Here is a 15,194-nt window from a genome sequence, read left to right as displayed (position 1 = left end):
GGGCAGTTTTTCCCGGTCTTTGTTTACCTTTGTCCAATTATCTTGTTTCTTTTCTCACACCTGACCTGCCCTAGGACCCTCCCCATATGCGTGCACAACATTTTGCCAAGATGGATTCCAGCATGGAGGCCTGTGGGAGTTTTGGCATCACCTATTGTGGGGTGGCACCCCCTCCTTTTTGACCCCCTAGGAGCCTTTCTGCGCATGCGTAGTCAGGGAGGTCTCCTTGGTCTCAGGAGTGGTCCTCTTATCTCTTTACTCCAGCAGAGCTCAGCTCCTGCCATTAACTTTGGCCTTGGAGTTTCTAGGGAAAAAAAGCTCCAATTTTACTCCACTTGACAAATACCAGCTGTCCAGCCCAGGGGCCCATCTACCTCCTACCTCAGGCCCTCACTGAAACGTTGGTGACTGACTGGCCAGGTGCTTGCAGGTTGCAAGTTCCCGTGGGCGGAGGGTTTGTCGGCATCTCAGCTGCCCACAGGAGGCTTCACGGGGACCTGGTGTGTTTGTGGGCCCAGAAACGGCTTGGGCCATCCCACCACTCCTGCGCCTTGGCCCTGGCCCTTTAGCCTCTGCCAGGGACCCAAAGCCCTTCCTCTTTCTCTTCCTGCCATTCTCTCCAACCACTGCTGTTTCCTCCTTCCCTCCACTGCACAAGTCTCTCGGCCTAGGTCCTCTTCTCTTATCTGGGTCATTCAGGTGGGATTTTATTTGTGGGCTGAGTCATCCTGGTGTGGACAGTTGTGTTGGATAGAGTCTCTGGCCAGGGTCCCCCTGAGCCTTGGGTTGATCCCCTGGGGTTTGTTCAAAACCGGACCAGGGCTGGGGGTCGCACCTGGGGGCGTGGTAGGGGGGCCAGGTGTAGGGCTGACGGCGGAGTTGAGGATGGGGATTGGGACTGGTGGAGGTGGGGTGGGGGGAAGGGGAGCTTGGGGGTGCGTATGCTGAGTTTAGATTGTTGATACAACAACCTTTTAAAGTGAAAGTTATCATTTCCTTTTTTCTTGTTACAAAAGCGAAATACATTCAGAAATCAGAAAGCAGATAATAAAACATTCACACATACATACCCCACCCCCAGTCCCGTCTCTGTTTACTCCTATCAGGCATCTTTCTCCTATATGTAGATAAATAGGTAAATCATCTATAAAAGCCATAAATTTACATAAATATTTATTTAGCTTTATGTAAGTTAAACATTTACATATAACCATGTCAAATATTCACCTTCACCATAATTTTAATCATTTACCCTCTTCCTTAAATATCTTTAACAAACACTTGGGACTTCAGGCTACTTGAAAGGATTTCCTTAGAGATCAGGGGTTTGCCTACAGCCCAGTCAGGGCCTTGAATCTCTGTCTGTTCTCCCACACACCCTCCACCTACGAGCAGAGGTCAGGTCCCTTGCTGGTATGGGGACAGACACCACATCTCCTGTCTTGAGGCACAGAATCTTGCTTGACTGCTTTCCAGTGCTTCTGCATTTTCTCACTTCTCTGATTAAGTTTGCTCCTTGGAACTCAGGGAAGGCCTAGAAAACTAAAGCTTTTTCACAACAAGAGTGGGGGTGGTGGAGATCTGTCCCCAGAAAGGCCCCATGGGGTCCTGCTCTGTTTCACAGGGATCTGTGTGTCCCTTCCAGGAGATGCACTTGTATTAAAAGCAGCAGACTTTTACCTTATAGGGTATCGAGTCTGGTAGCCAAAACACAGAAACGCAACACGATGGTGGCCTAAATAAGATATTTTATTTCTCATTCACTCAGAAGTCCAGGTGGGTGGTATTTTGAGGCTGCTATAGCAGACTCACACCCACCAAGAACTCAGTCTTCCGTTTCTTTGTCCTACCATCTTCAACACATGGTTCCCAGCACCCAGTCAAAGATGGTGCCCTGGCTCCAGTCAGATAGGAAGGAAAGAGAAGGGGAGGGCAAGACTTTCTTTTTAGAATGAAACCTAGAATTTGTGCATATCTCCTTCCCTCATCTCCCAGTCACCAGAACTTGGTCTAGTCCCCCCAGTTGCGGGGGAGACAGGGAAATGGAGAGGCAGCCACGTGTTCAGCTAAAACTTCCCTTACCATGGTGGTACTAGCCACTTTGGCCTACACGAAACCATGCAGTGGGCAGGAGTGAGGCCCCAGGTCATAAAAGGGGAGCTGGGTTCTGCCTCGTTTGCTGGACTGCACAAATTCTGAGCCTTGAGCTGTGTGGAGCTGCCTTGTAAGAAGTCCAATGACCCTGAGACTGCATTGCTGGAGAGGCTACAGCCCTGTGAGTCAGCCACATTGCATATCCAGCCCGGGGCGAGGTGGGTGGGTGCGGGTCCTTGGACGTCTGCTGCCCTGCTAACATCTACCTGAAACTGCATGGGACACCCCAAGTGACAACTGCCCAGCCAAACACTTCCTGAATTTATGACCCACAAATAGGGAGCAAAATAAAACAGTTGTTTTATGATGCCAAGTTTTGGGGTAGTTTGTTAAGGGACAGTGGTACCTGGTGGCCTTAGGTACTATGTTCTGTCACTGAAATGTAAGATTTTATGTAACCAGAAGGGAATGTTTAAACAAATATTTTGAGAATAAGAATTTTTAAACATTTACTCATCAATTCCTAGGGGTGAGGATATTGCTATCTAGGAGACTGGCTCTATTTTTTAGGTAGAAGTGGTCCTTGAATTAATAGATGTGAATATCTTTTATTTCCTCCCCAAGCTTTTTTTTTTTTTTCGAATTTATATTCAAAATATTCCCCAAGTTTTTATTATGAAAATTTTCAAGCCCATAGAGAAGTTGAAAGACTAGTACCAAGAAGACTCATATCACTTCCATTGAGGTGATATGACAATTAATATTTTGTAATATGGCAAATATATATAACTTTCTATAACATTTGACAGAAAGTTGCAGAATAAATCTTATTTTCACATAATTTTGCTGATCTCATAAGTAGTGTATATTTGCATTGTATAACTCTTGTAAGATGTAGAAAAATAAAAAGAAAACAAAGTTCATCCATAACCCTACTGTCCAGATTAACTGCCTTGGAGCAAGTTTTTAATTTGCATTTAGTCTTCATTGGGCAGGGGCGCCCTCTGCTGACAGTAGTGTGAATTGTCAGGGAGTGGAATTTTCATTTACATAGTCTCTTGGGGATTTTGGTTGCATTGATTCCTCAGATTTATGAATAAATCAAGAAACCTGAGTTTCTGAAACTGCAGACCTGAGCCCCATGGCCACCTACCTGGGGATTTCATCAAAGTCTTGGGAGAGGCCTCACCTGAAACAGCTAGTCTGACCTACCATTCCTTGTTCTGTTTCTCCCTTTTATTGTACAAAAGAGATGGACATCCAGCCCCAATCCACACCCAGGCAGTTCTACATCCTGTTACACGGCACACACATGTGGTTCCAACACCTCTCTCCCCAAACTGAACTGACTGTTTTTTCCTAGATTCTTTTTTTTCCCTTCCTTTGATTCATCTTCCCTATCCCCTTTTCTCCAACCACATCTTGTCTTCTTTATACTTCCCACTTTCTAGGGCCTCTGGTGTAAATTCACTTCACGTTTGTTCTTTGTTCTATCAACTTCTGCCTTACTGAAAATGAGCAAATTCACGTATTCACATTTATACAACAAGGCCTCTATAAGATTTATAAAAAGAATATTCTCCTTCTCTCCTTTCCTATTCTTCCCTCCCTCCCTCCCCACAGGAAGTCACACTTTCCCTGGAAGTAGCATTCTGCCTGTTGCTTCAGGAGTTCCAAATAGCCATCGCAGTGAGCTCACACTGAATTACCTTGTTGTCTGCCTCCATTCCACGCTAGACAGGAACTGAAGTTATTTTAAAGATACAGTGAATGAATAAAGTAATTAAACATTTTCAAGGTTGATTGTCATACCCCTTCTATCAGGAAAAATTCAAGGAAAATAGTTCTGGCTTTGTGGTAAGAGTGTGGGGAGAGGAGTGAAGGAGGGAATGAGCTTTTGAACATTCCAAACACTGGAAGCATCAATGTAGAGTGGGCTGACATGCAATGAAGAGATGGGACCGGGTCACTCTCAGCTTTTTTGGCCAACAGTCTTGTCTTGCTGCCTCACTTTGCCTTATGTCACACAGTGCCGGAGTCCAGCTCCAGCGAGTCCAGGGATACCCGAGGGATGGATAGTGTCGGCGAAGGAAATAATTCTATTACTTCAGCATTGCATGTTTCTTTCTCTCATGTCTTTATTCTTCATTCTTCTTCTTCATTCTTCTTTTTTTGTTTACAATCACAGGTTTATATATTGTAGTTGATTACATTACCAGGTACGTGGCCAAACAATCTTAGCACAATCAAACCTCAAAATATTCTATAAAGATTTTTAAAAACAAATATCCCCTAGTTTCTAGATGTCCTATTAAAATATTTCCCCAAGTTCCCATTAATCACAGGTTGTTTCTTAGTAACCAAGCCAAGCAGTTATATGATTATATCAATTGTAAAAGTTGGAGCTACTTGTTCCTATTTTTCTTCTTGCATGAGCAACCTTTTACAATGGTTCCATGAAAATATTTACAATGTACCTGCATGCTCTTTCTTGTTGTTTTCTTCAACTGAGACAGTGTTTTCTCCCTATCCTGGCAACGAATTCTGCTCTAGTCATTTGTTTTTCTATAATTAATCTTCCTTTATAATAGAACCATAAATTTCCTATGTCATCACCAGGAACTCCGGCCCATGGCCGTAACTCCATACTAGAGGGTGTTTTTCATAAAAACATCCCCTTAGTTCCAGGCTCTTAATTCTTTACCTATTTCCCCGGGGCTTTAGTGGGTACTTCCCATTCTGTGGTAGTTTCAGGAGGGGGAGTCCTAGAGGAATTTTTCTTCCACGTGGAGCAACATCCCCCCCAAATTGCCCCTGTATGTAAATTTATTATCATAAAACATAACAACGGAGCTGTAGTCCACCTTCCTGGCACGGCTCTGCCTTGCAGTTTCGCCTTCCGTTGCTCATGACTTTGTCATGGTGCAATGGCTCCAGGATGGCTTCCGACAACACAGCTCCTTCTCAAGGGGCTCCAGAGCCTCATACTATGGAATGTGAAACAGTCTCAAACCCTCTGCTTGTTTGGCACATGGCGATCCATGACGTGACATCTAGAGGAGATGCATCTCTCTCAGTGCTCTCCATTTAAGCTGACCTGGACCTGCTCTCATCTTACCTCCACTAGCAGGTGGGAAGCCTTCTTAAATACCTGACCTCTGCCACTGCTCACAATGTCAGACCCAGTTTTCAGTGGGTACCAGACAACTGCCCTGCCCCAGGCCACACAGAGTTCTTTGAGCTACAAACGTGTGGAAATAGACAAGCTCCACCTAGACAGGTCTCCGACCCCCATTCTTGTTTTTCAAAACACCTTCCTTCCTGGTCTACTCCGATGTTCGGCAAAGTCACATAGACAGGGAATACTTTTTTTTTTAATTGAAGTATAGTCGATTTACAGTATTATGCTAGTTTTAGGTGTACAATATAGTTATTTGATATTTATGTAGATTATACTCCATTTGAAGTTGTTATAAAATATTGGCTATAGTCTCCGTGCAACATATTATATTGTATCTTATTTATTTTATACCTTGTATTTTGTACCTCTTAATCCCCTACCCCATATTGCCTCTCCCTCTACCCCTTTTCGTACTGGTAACCACTAGTTTATTCTCTGTATTTGTGAGTCTGTTTCTGTTTTATTACATTCATTTGTTTGTTTTTAGATTCCACAGATATGTGAAAACATGTACTATTTGTCTTTCTCTGACTTACTTCACTCAGCATAAAACTCTCCAGATCCATCCATGTTGTTACAACTGGCAAAATGTCATTCTTTTTATGGCTGAGTAATATTCCATTTTATATCTATCTATACCTATGTCTATGACAAGGTATATAATTATATGTATAACTAGATATATAATTATATGTGTGTGTATATATATAGATAGATAGATAGATAACTAGATATATATATATATCACATCTTCTTTATTCACTCAACCATTGATGGACACTTAGGTTGCTTCCAAATCTTGGCAATTGTAAATAATGCTGCTATGAACATTGGAGTGCATGTATCCTTTTGAATTATGCCTTTTGTTTTCTTCAGATATATACCCGTGATGGAATAGCTGGATTTTTAGTTTCTTGAGGAACCTCTACACTGGTTTCCGTAGTGGCTGTGTTTACATAGCCTCCAATTTACATAACCTCCAACAGTGTATTAGGGTTCTCTTTTCTCCACATCCTGCCAACGCTTGCTATTTTTGGTCTTTTGATGATAGCTGCTCTGACAGGTATTAAGTGATATCTCATTGTGCTTTTGATTTGCTATTTCCTGATGGTTAGTATGTTGAGCATCTTTTCGTATGCCTGTTGGCCATCTGTATGTCTTCTTTGGAAAAATGTCTATTCAGGTATTCTGCCCACTTTTTTTTCACTTTGATCTCTCAGATTCCTTTTTTCTTTTCTTTTTTTTTTTTTTTTGCGGTACGCGGGCCTCTCACTGTTGTGGCCTCTCCCGCCACGGAGCACAGGCTCCGGATGCGCAGGCTCAGCAGCCATGGCTCACAGGCCCAGCTGCTCCGCGGCATGTGGGATCTTCCCGGACCGGGGCACGAACCCGTGTCCCCTGCATCAGCAGGCGGACTCTCAACCACTGCGCCACCAGGGAAGCCCCAGATTCCTTTTTTAATTAAAAAAATTTGAAGTATAGTTGATTTACAATGTCATGTTAGTTTCAGGTGTACAGCAAAGTGATTCAGTTACATATATCTATATACATATATATTATTTTTCAGATTCTTTTCCCTTATAGGTTATTACAAAATATTGAGTATAGTTCCTTGTGCTATACAGTAGGTCCTTGTTGGTTATCTATTTTACATATAGTAGTGTATATGTGTTAATACCAACCTCCTAATTTATTCTTCTCTGCCTTTCCCCTTTGGTAGCCATAACTTTGTTTTCTGTGTCTGTGAGTCTATTTCTGTTTTGTACGTAAGTTCATTTATTTGATTCCACATATAAACAATATCACAACTTCACTTAGTATGATAATCTCTAGGTCCATCCATGTTGCTGCAAATGGCATTATTTCATTCTTTTTATGGCTGAGTAATATTCCATTGTACATATATACCATATCTTTTCTTTTTTAAAATTATTTATTTATTTATGGCTGTGTTGGGTCTTCGTTTCTGTGCGAGGGCTTTCTCTAGTTGCGGCAAGTGGGGGTCACTCCTCATTGCGGTGCGCGGGTCTCTCACTATCGCGGCCTCTCTTGTTGCGGAGCACAGGCTCCAGACGCGCAGGCTCAGTAATTGTGGCTCATGGGGCCAGCCGCTCCCGGCATGTGGGATCCTCCCAGACCAGGGCTCGAACCCGTGTTCCCTGAATTGGCAGGCAGACTCCCAACCACTGCGCCACCAGGGAAGCCCTCTTTTTTTTTTTTTAGAAGGACAATACCATTTATAACAGCTCCAAGAAAATAAATACTTAGCTATAAATCTAACAAAACTTATATAGGATCTGCATGCTGAAACTACAGAATGCTGATAAAAGAAACCAAAGATGTAAATAAATTAAGAGATATATCATGTTCATGGATTAGTAGACTCACTATCATAAACATGCGAATTCTCCCCAAACTTATATAGATTTAATGTAATTTCAGTCAAAATCCCAGCAGTGTTTTTGTATAGATAAGCAGATTCTAAAATTTATACAGAAAGGCAAAATTGATAGAAAAGCCAAAATAATTTTGAAAAGAATAAAGTTGGAGAAATCACACTACCAGATTTTTTTTTTTTTTTTTTGGCGGTACGCGGGCGTCTCACTGTTGTGGCCTCTCCCGCTGCAGAGCACAGGCTCTGGACGTGCAGGCTCAGCGGCCATGGCTCACGGGCCCAGCTGCTCCGTGGCACGTGGGATCCTCCCGGACCGGGGCACAAACCCGTGTCCCCTGCATCGGCAGGCGGACCCTCAACCACTGCGCCACCAGGGAAGCCTCACTACCAGATTTTTAAGACTTATACAAGCTACAGTAATCTTGGCCATGTGGTATTGGTAAAAAGGAGAGACCCATAGATCAATGAAAGAGAATACAAAGTCTGGAAATAGACCCATACAAATATGGCTGATTGACTCTTGACAAAGATACAAAAGAAATTCAGTGAAAAAGAATAGTCTTTTAAACAAATGGCTCTAGAACAACTGGACATCCATCTATATGCTCCCCAAAACAAAAAACATAAACCTCACATTTTAAAAAAAATTAACTCAAAACAGATCATAAGCCTAAATGTAACATATAAATCTATAAAATATTTAGAAGAAAATATAGGAGAAAATCTTTGAGAACTGGGGCTAGACAAAGATTTCTTAGACATGAAGCCAAAAAAAGTACAATCCATAAAAGGAAAAAAAGTTGATAAATTGGATTTCATAAAAATTAAAATGCTTGCTCTGTGAAAAATACGGTTAAGTGAATGAAAAGACAAGTTGCAGACTAGGAGAAAATACTGCAAAGTACGTATCTGACAACAGATTTGTATCCATAATACATAGAGATTCTAAACACAACAGTAAGAAAACTAACGACTCAATTTAAAAATGAACAAATGAGGGACTTCCCTGGTGGTCCACTGGTTCAGACTCCGTGCTTCCACTGCAGGGGGCACAGGTTTGATACCTGGTCCCCTGGTTGGGGAACTAAAATCTCACATGCCATGTGACATGGCAAAAAAAAAAAAAATCACAAGGCACATGAAGAAAGAGGGAATATGGCCCAATAAAAAAGGAATGAAAAAAGAAAAAGAACAAACACTTTGCCAAAGGAGATACACAGATGGCAAGTAAGCACATGAGCAGATGTTCACCATCACCAGCTATTAAGGAAATGCAAATTAAAACCACGATGAGAATTCACTACGTGTCTATTAGAATGGCTAAAATAAGAAGCACTGACAATATCAAGTACTAGTGAAGATACAGCACAACCTGTAAATACCTTTTTGCTGAATAACAATTTTTTTCTCAAACACTATAAAAATACACACTATATAAATATGTTTTTATAAGAGGTAATATTTTGACATTGACGTTGTGGTTTCAGGCAAAGACACACTCACCAGTTGACTCAACACAACAGTTTCTCATCAGAGAACATATGGAACAAATTTAAATTCGCACCATATTTGAATGAACTGTAAAATGATTTTCTTTGCTGGTGGAATCTTCTAGATTTCAGCCGGTTGTGTGCATTCACTCTTTACTCATTTTAAAAAGCTCTCGGGCCTCCCTGGTGGCGCAGTGGTTGAGAGTCCGCCTGCCGATGCAGGGGATACGGGTTCGTGCCCCGGTCTGGGAGGATCCCATATGCCGCGGGGCGGCTGGGCCCGTGAGCCATGGCCGCTGGGCCTGCGCATCCGGAGCCTGTGCTCCGCAACGGGGGAGGCCACAACAGTGAGAGGCCCGCATACCGCAAAAAGAAAAAAAAAAAAAAAAAAAAAAGCTCTCTTATTTTTTTTTTATAAATTTATTTATTTTATTTATTTATTTTTGGCTGTGTTGGGTCTTCGTTGCTGTGTGCGGGCTTTCTCTAGTTGTGGCAAGCAGGGACTACTCTTCGTTGCGGTGCGCGGGCTTCTCATTGCAGTGGTTTCTCTTGTTGCGGAGCACGGGCTCTAGGCACACGGGCTTCAGTAGTTGTGGCACGTGGGCTCAGTAGTTGTGGCTCGCGGGCTCTAGAGCGCAGGCTCAGTAGTGGCGCGTGGGCTTAGTTGCTCCGCGGCATGTGGGATCTTCCCGGACCAGGGCTCGAACCCATATACCCTGCATTGGCAGGCAGGCGGATTCTTAACCACTGCGCCACCAGGGAAGCCCAAAAGCTCTCTTATATTCAGCCTTGATTTTGTCCTAAAGCAGGGTCAGCAAACATTTTCTATAAAGGTTCATAGTAAATATTCTCAGCTTTGCGAACCATAAGGCCTCTGTTGTAACTACTTAACTCTGCCCTCAGCAGAGTAGCTGGAGACAACAGGAATTCATTTCTACTGGGTGGGTTCCAATGAAACTTTACAAAAATGGACTGTGACTTGATTTGGCCCATAGGCCCAAATTCACCAACCCCCATTCCAGGGGCTGGAGTAGGAGATGATGAAGCTGTGGCACGTTTAGAACATGGTTGGCAGTGATGGGGCAGGGCCAGCTTCCATGAACACTAAGCATTAAATTAGCAGCTGCCTGGATTTGTTGGAGAAACATCTCAACTACTTGCACGTACTGGTCCTGAGGGAGTTTCAAGAGATGTTCCCTTCCTAACCCAGATATCCTGCTTCAGCAGCACATCCACGTTCTTAAGTCCTTTCACCATCCGTGTAGCAAGGGCGGGTGGAGCCTGAGGCGTGGAGGGGCTCAGGGCCTCTCTTAAGTGGCAGAGCTGTGTCAAGAGCCCAATTCTCCTGACCTCAACTCCAGGTCTTACCACTGAATGAGGCCCCCTTTACAGGCAGGGCGCTCCCCAGAAAAACAGGAAGTATTGTCACCTGCCCCAACATAAAAGTAACTGAAGTGTTTCTCAGGGTTGTCCATGGCTGGCATCAGAATCACCCACTCCATCAGCATCTCTGGGGGTGGGACTCAGGTGACCTTGACGCACACCCCAGGAGAATAAGCAGTTCCTATTCCTCTAGCCCATCCAGCGGCCCGAGACGGGGGCCAGGGTCCAGGGCTTTCTGCAGAGAAGCCCAGTCTTCATGATACTCACAGCAGGCTTGAAGGAATAGACTTTATTACTCTAGCTCTCAAACACTAGAGGCTAAAATTCAGCTGAACTCTAACAATCTATTTACAGAGTGCTGTCAGCAGACCTGGCAAGGCTGGGCCTGGGTCTTCCCCGAACACCCAACAAGTTCAGCCTCCCAACAGGCCCGAGCCGCCTTCCCCCTGTAGCACACAGAGGACGTTTATATACACTTGACCGAACCCTCAGCGACAGGATACCAGGCAGGATGGCACCAGAGACACAGACATATAGACACAGATGAAGGCTGAGACTGCCGAGCAGGCCCGAGGGCCTGGCTCAGTGCTTCTTCAGGCTGTAGGCCAGGCTGCCAGGGACCCTGGTGCCCTGCAGGGGCGGCGAGTTCCACACGGCAGAGCTGGTGCGCTTATGGTAGCGGGGCTTGCTCTTCTTGAAGATGTCCTCCAAGTCCAGTGGGAGAATGGTTCCGAAGAGCTGCAGGAGGTTCCGGGGGTGGTAGTACTGCTGGATGATGGCTAAGCTGGGTGCCTCTGGCCCAGTTGGGGATGGGCTTCCGGGGATGGGCCTCGTCATCGGGGGGCGGGGGGGGTCATCGCTGTTCAGATCCATCCCGTAGTTATCTGGGCTGATCTTGGTGGGGGGCGGAGGGGTGCCCTGTGGAGTCATTTGATGCGAGGTCCAAGCTGGAGACTGCACGTCCACGGTCACGTTCAGGCTTTTGCTGGCCACCGCGGCCTCCTTGGCTTTTCTCCTGCTCCTGCTGCAGCCGCTGCTCAGCCAGGCGCTGCTGTTCTTCCTTTTTCTTCTTCTCCTCCAACTCCCTCTGCAGCCGCTCCTTCTGGAGCCGCAGAGCCTCCACCCTCTCCTGCAGCTCCCTCTGGGCCTGGAGCCGCTCCCGCCCGCGCCGCCGCTCCCGCTCCCGCCGCCGCTCCCGCTCCCGCCGCCGCTCCCGCTCCTCCTCCTTCCTCTTCTGCAGCAGCTCCTGGGGGCGCCTCCCCTCCTCCTCCTGCTGTAGCCACCTGAGCCTCCGCGCCTCCTCCTCCTCCATCTTCTTGGCCTTCTCCTCGGCCAGACGCTCCTCCTTGGCCTTCTCCGTCTTCTCGTTGATTTGAGCAAACTTCCACTCGATCTGCTCCTTCTTCTCCTGCTTCATCCGCTCCACCCGTTCCCGGGGCCTGCAGCGCCTTAGGGAGCCTCTCCTCACGCTTCAGCTTCACCTCTCCAGCCGCCGCCGCTTGTCCTCCTCCACCTTCTGCCCGCGGAGCTGCTCGGCCTCCTCCTAACGCCGCAGGTTCTCCAGGCTCTGCCGCTCCTCCTTGGGGTCCACGCGCAGGGGAGCGTTGCACTTTAATGAAGGATTTCATGATGCTGCTGTTGGGGGTCGAGGTTGGGGTCGTGAGCAGCTCGTTCCTCTGCACGGTCTACAGGAGGGGCCGGAGGGCCCGCACCACCTTGCTGGCGGGACAGGGCGGGGAAGGGGTCTTGCTGCTGGGGGGCTGCAGCTCCTCATCCTCCAGCTGCTGCTCCTCGTCCAGCTCACTCACTGCCTGCTTGTAGCTGCGCTTCCTCCTGACACTCGGAGGCGGCTTCTTGGGGCCATCTGCTTGGTCAGTCTCGGCCTCCTGCCGCCCTTCAGAGGGCGTTCCCCGGCCGCCAGCTGCAGGCTGCGAGCCGGGCATGCTAATGGAGATCTTGGTGGCACTGCGGAGCCGCAAGGCACTGCCATTGCTCTTGGGGACCTCCGGCTCGGCCGTCTCCTCCGGCTCAGCTTCCTTGCTGGGCTCCTCCGCCTTGGGGCTCGCTTTCTGGGGCACCTCGACATGCAGGAGCCTCTCCAGGTAACTGTGGCAGATGATGCGGGCGGAGGCGGCCGGCTTTTTGGTGGCCTTCCTGGCAATCCTTCTGCTTGATCTTCGGACGGTGCTCTTCTCTTTGGAAACCAGGGAGTAATTCTGAGCCAGCGAGACCTGGGGACCCGGGGAGGACAGGGCGATCAGGCTGCGCCGCACCGACCCGCGGCCCCGTGGGCGTGGAGAAGTTATCCGGCAGGATGGGAGCCAGCACCCGCTCCCGCCACGGGGAGGCCGGAGAGCTGGGCAAGTCCTGCGGGCCTGGGGAGGTCGCGGCAATTCTGCGCTTGGAGGCGGAACTTTCTGCCCCGCCCCCTCGGCCCTTGGGGTCCTGGGGTGTAGTTATCAGGGAGCTCACGGGGACAGACTCCAGTCTCCCGGCCTCTGTCTTCTGGGGTGTTGAGTCCTCCGAGGTCCAGGCGATCTGGGAGGCCGAAGCCGTGGCCGGAGACGGGGTGGGGGACGGAGCCTGGGCAGACTGGAGCTGGCTGAGGTGCTGCTCAGCGCTCCGGCGCTTGCTGATGCCAGTCTCCACCATGGGTACCAACTGGCACTGGGCCAGGCTCTCCTTGGGCTTCTTGGTCAGCACCGTGGGAGACTCAGGGGTGGGCGAAGGGGCGGCTGCCGCGGAGGTCGCTGCAGCTGCGGCCGCAGCACGGGTCACCCGCCGCAGGACAGAGCCGTTCTTCCCCACCACTGTGGCCAGCCAGCTTGTCCTTGTTACGGAGGTGCCGGGAGCTCTGACGGCTGCTCCGCGTCTTTCTGTGGGACAGCCTTCTCCGGATGGGGTCTCTCTTTTCATCCTGAACATAAGAAATCCATCTCTTTTTCCGTCGGTTCTTCTGAGAAGGTGTTTTGGGCATCAGCTCGGGCTCTTTGCTGAATTCTCTGGTGAACGTGCGCTCGGCCTTCTCCTCGATCTCCTCCAGCCACACTATGTCCTTATTGTCCACGTTGTAGACAAGCTCCATGAGCTTCTGGTCACAGAGCTCCAGCAAGTGAATGGGCCCTGGGGCTGTCGTCCCCATGATGGCTCTGTTCGACTGCACCGTGTCTCCTAAGTGCTGCTCTGATACAAGTCCGGTGCCCTTCCCAGCACAGATCTCAGCCCACCCGAGTTCCACCGCTCCCGGCCTCCAAAGCTCGCGGCTGCAAGGAAACAACCTACCATATCTTCTTTATCCATTCATCTGTCGATGGACATTTAGGTTGCTTCCTTGTCCGGGCTATTGTAAATAGTGCTACAATGAACGTTGGGGTGCATGTGTCTTTTCGAATTATGGTTTCTCCAGATATATGCCCAGGAGTGGGATTGCTGGATCATAAGCTAGCTCTATTTTTAGCTTTTTAAAGGAACCTCCATACCGTTCTCCATAGTGGCTGTACAAATTTACATTTCCACCAACATTGTAGGAGGATTCCTTTTCCTCCACACCCTCTCCAGCATTTATTATTTGTAGACTTTTTTTTTTTTTTTTTTTTTTTTGCGGTACGCAGGCCTCTCACTGTTGTGGCCTCTCCCGTTGCGGAGCACAGGCTCCGGACGCACAGGCTCAGCAGCCATGGCTCACGGGCCCAGCTGCTCCGCAGCATGTGGGATCCTTCCGGACCGGGGCACAAACCCGTGTCCCCTGCATCGGCAGGTGGACTCTCAACCACTGCGCCACCAGGGAAGCCCTGCCCATTTTTTGATTGGGTTGTTTGTTTCTTTGATACAGAGTTGTATGAGCTTTTTGTATATTTTGGATATTAACCCATTATTGGACATATCATTTGCAAATATTATCTCACATTCAGAAGGTTGTCTTTTTGTTTTGTCTATGGTTTCCGTGACTGTACAAAAGTTTTTAAGTTTAATTTGGTCCCATTTGTTTATTTTTGCTTTTGTTTCCCTTGCCTGAGAAGACAGATCCCCCAAAATATTGCTAAGACTTATGTCATAGAGTGTACTGCCTATGTTTTCTTCTAGGAGTTTTATGGTTTCTGGTCTTACATTTTCAGGTCTTTAATCTATTTTGAGTTTTTTTTTAAATACAGTTTGAAAAAATGTTCTAATTTTATTCTTTTACATGTAGCTGTCCAGTTTTCCCAACACCGCATATTGAAGAGACTCTCTTTTTCCCCATTGTATATTTTTGCCTCCTTTGTCGTAGATTAATTGACCATAGGTGCATGGGTTAATTTCTGAGCTTTCTATTCTGTTCCATTAATCTATGTGTCTCTTTTTGTGCCAGTACTTTTGACTACTATAGCTTTACAGTATAGTATAAAGTCAGGGAGCATGATACCGCTAACTTTGTTCATTTTTTGCAAGATTGCTTTAGCTATTTGGGGTCTATTGTGATTCCGTATAAATTTTAGGATTATTTGTTATAGTTCTGTGGAAAATGTTATGGTTATTTTGATAGGGATTGCACTAAATTCTTAGATTGCTTTGAGGAGTATGGATGTTTTAACAATATTAATTCTTTCAGTTCATGAACAAGGGATATCTTTCCATTTCTTTGTATTATCTCCAGTTTCCTTCATCAGCATTT

The 15,194-nt window shown here is 46.9% G+C and overlaps 1 pseudogene across 1 annotated transcript; it reads right to left on the bottom strand.

The window, feature by feature from the left end:
- Positions 1-11,064: 11,064 nt before the first annotated feature.
- Positions 11,065-13,774, bottom strand: LOC309803938 (inner centromere protein-like; annotated as a pseudogene). Its single transcript has one exon. The product of its transcript is annotated as an inner centromere protein-like (transcript).
- Between the last annotated feature and the right edge of the window lie 1,420 nt (positions 13,775-15,194).

Source organism: Mesoplodon mirus (genome assembly GCF_964341445.2).
Source record: "Mesoplodon mirus genome assembly, chromosome: 5".
NCBI lineage: Eukaryota > Metazoa > Chordata > Mammalia > Artiodactyla > Ziphiidae > Mesoplodon > Mesoplodon mirus.
This window is presented reverse-complemented; position numbering and strand designations above follow the sequence as displayed.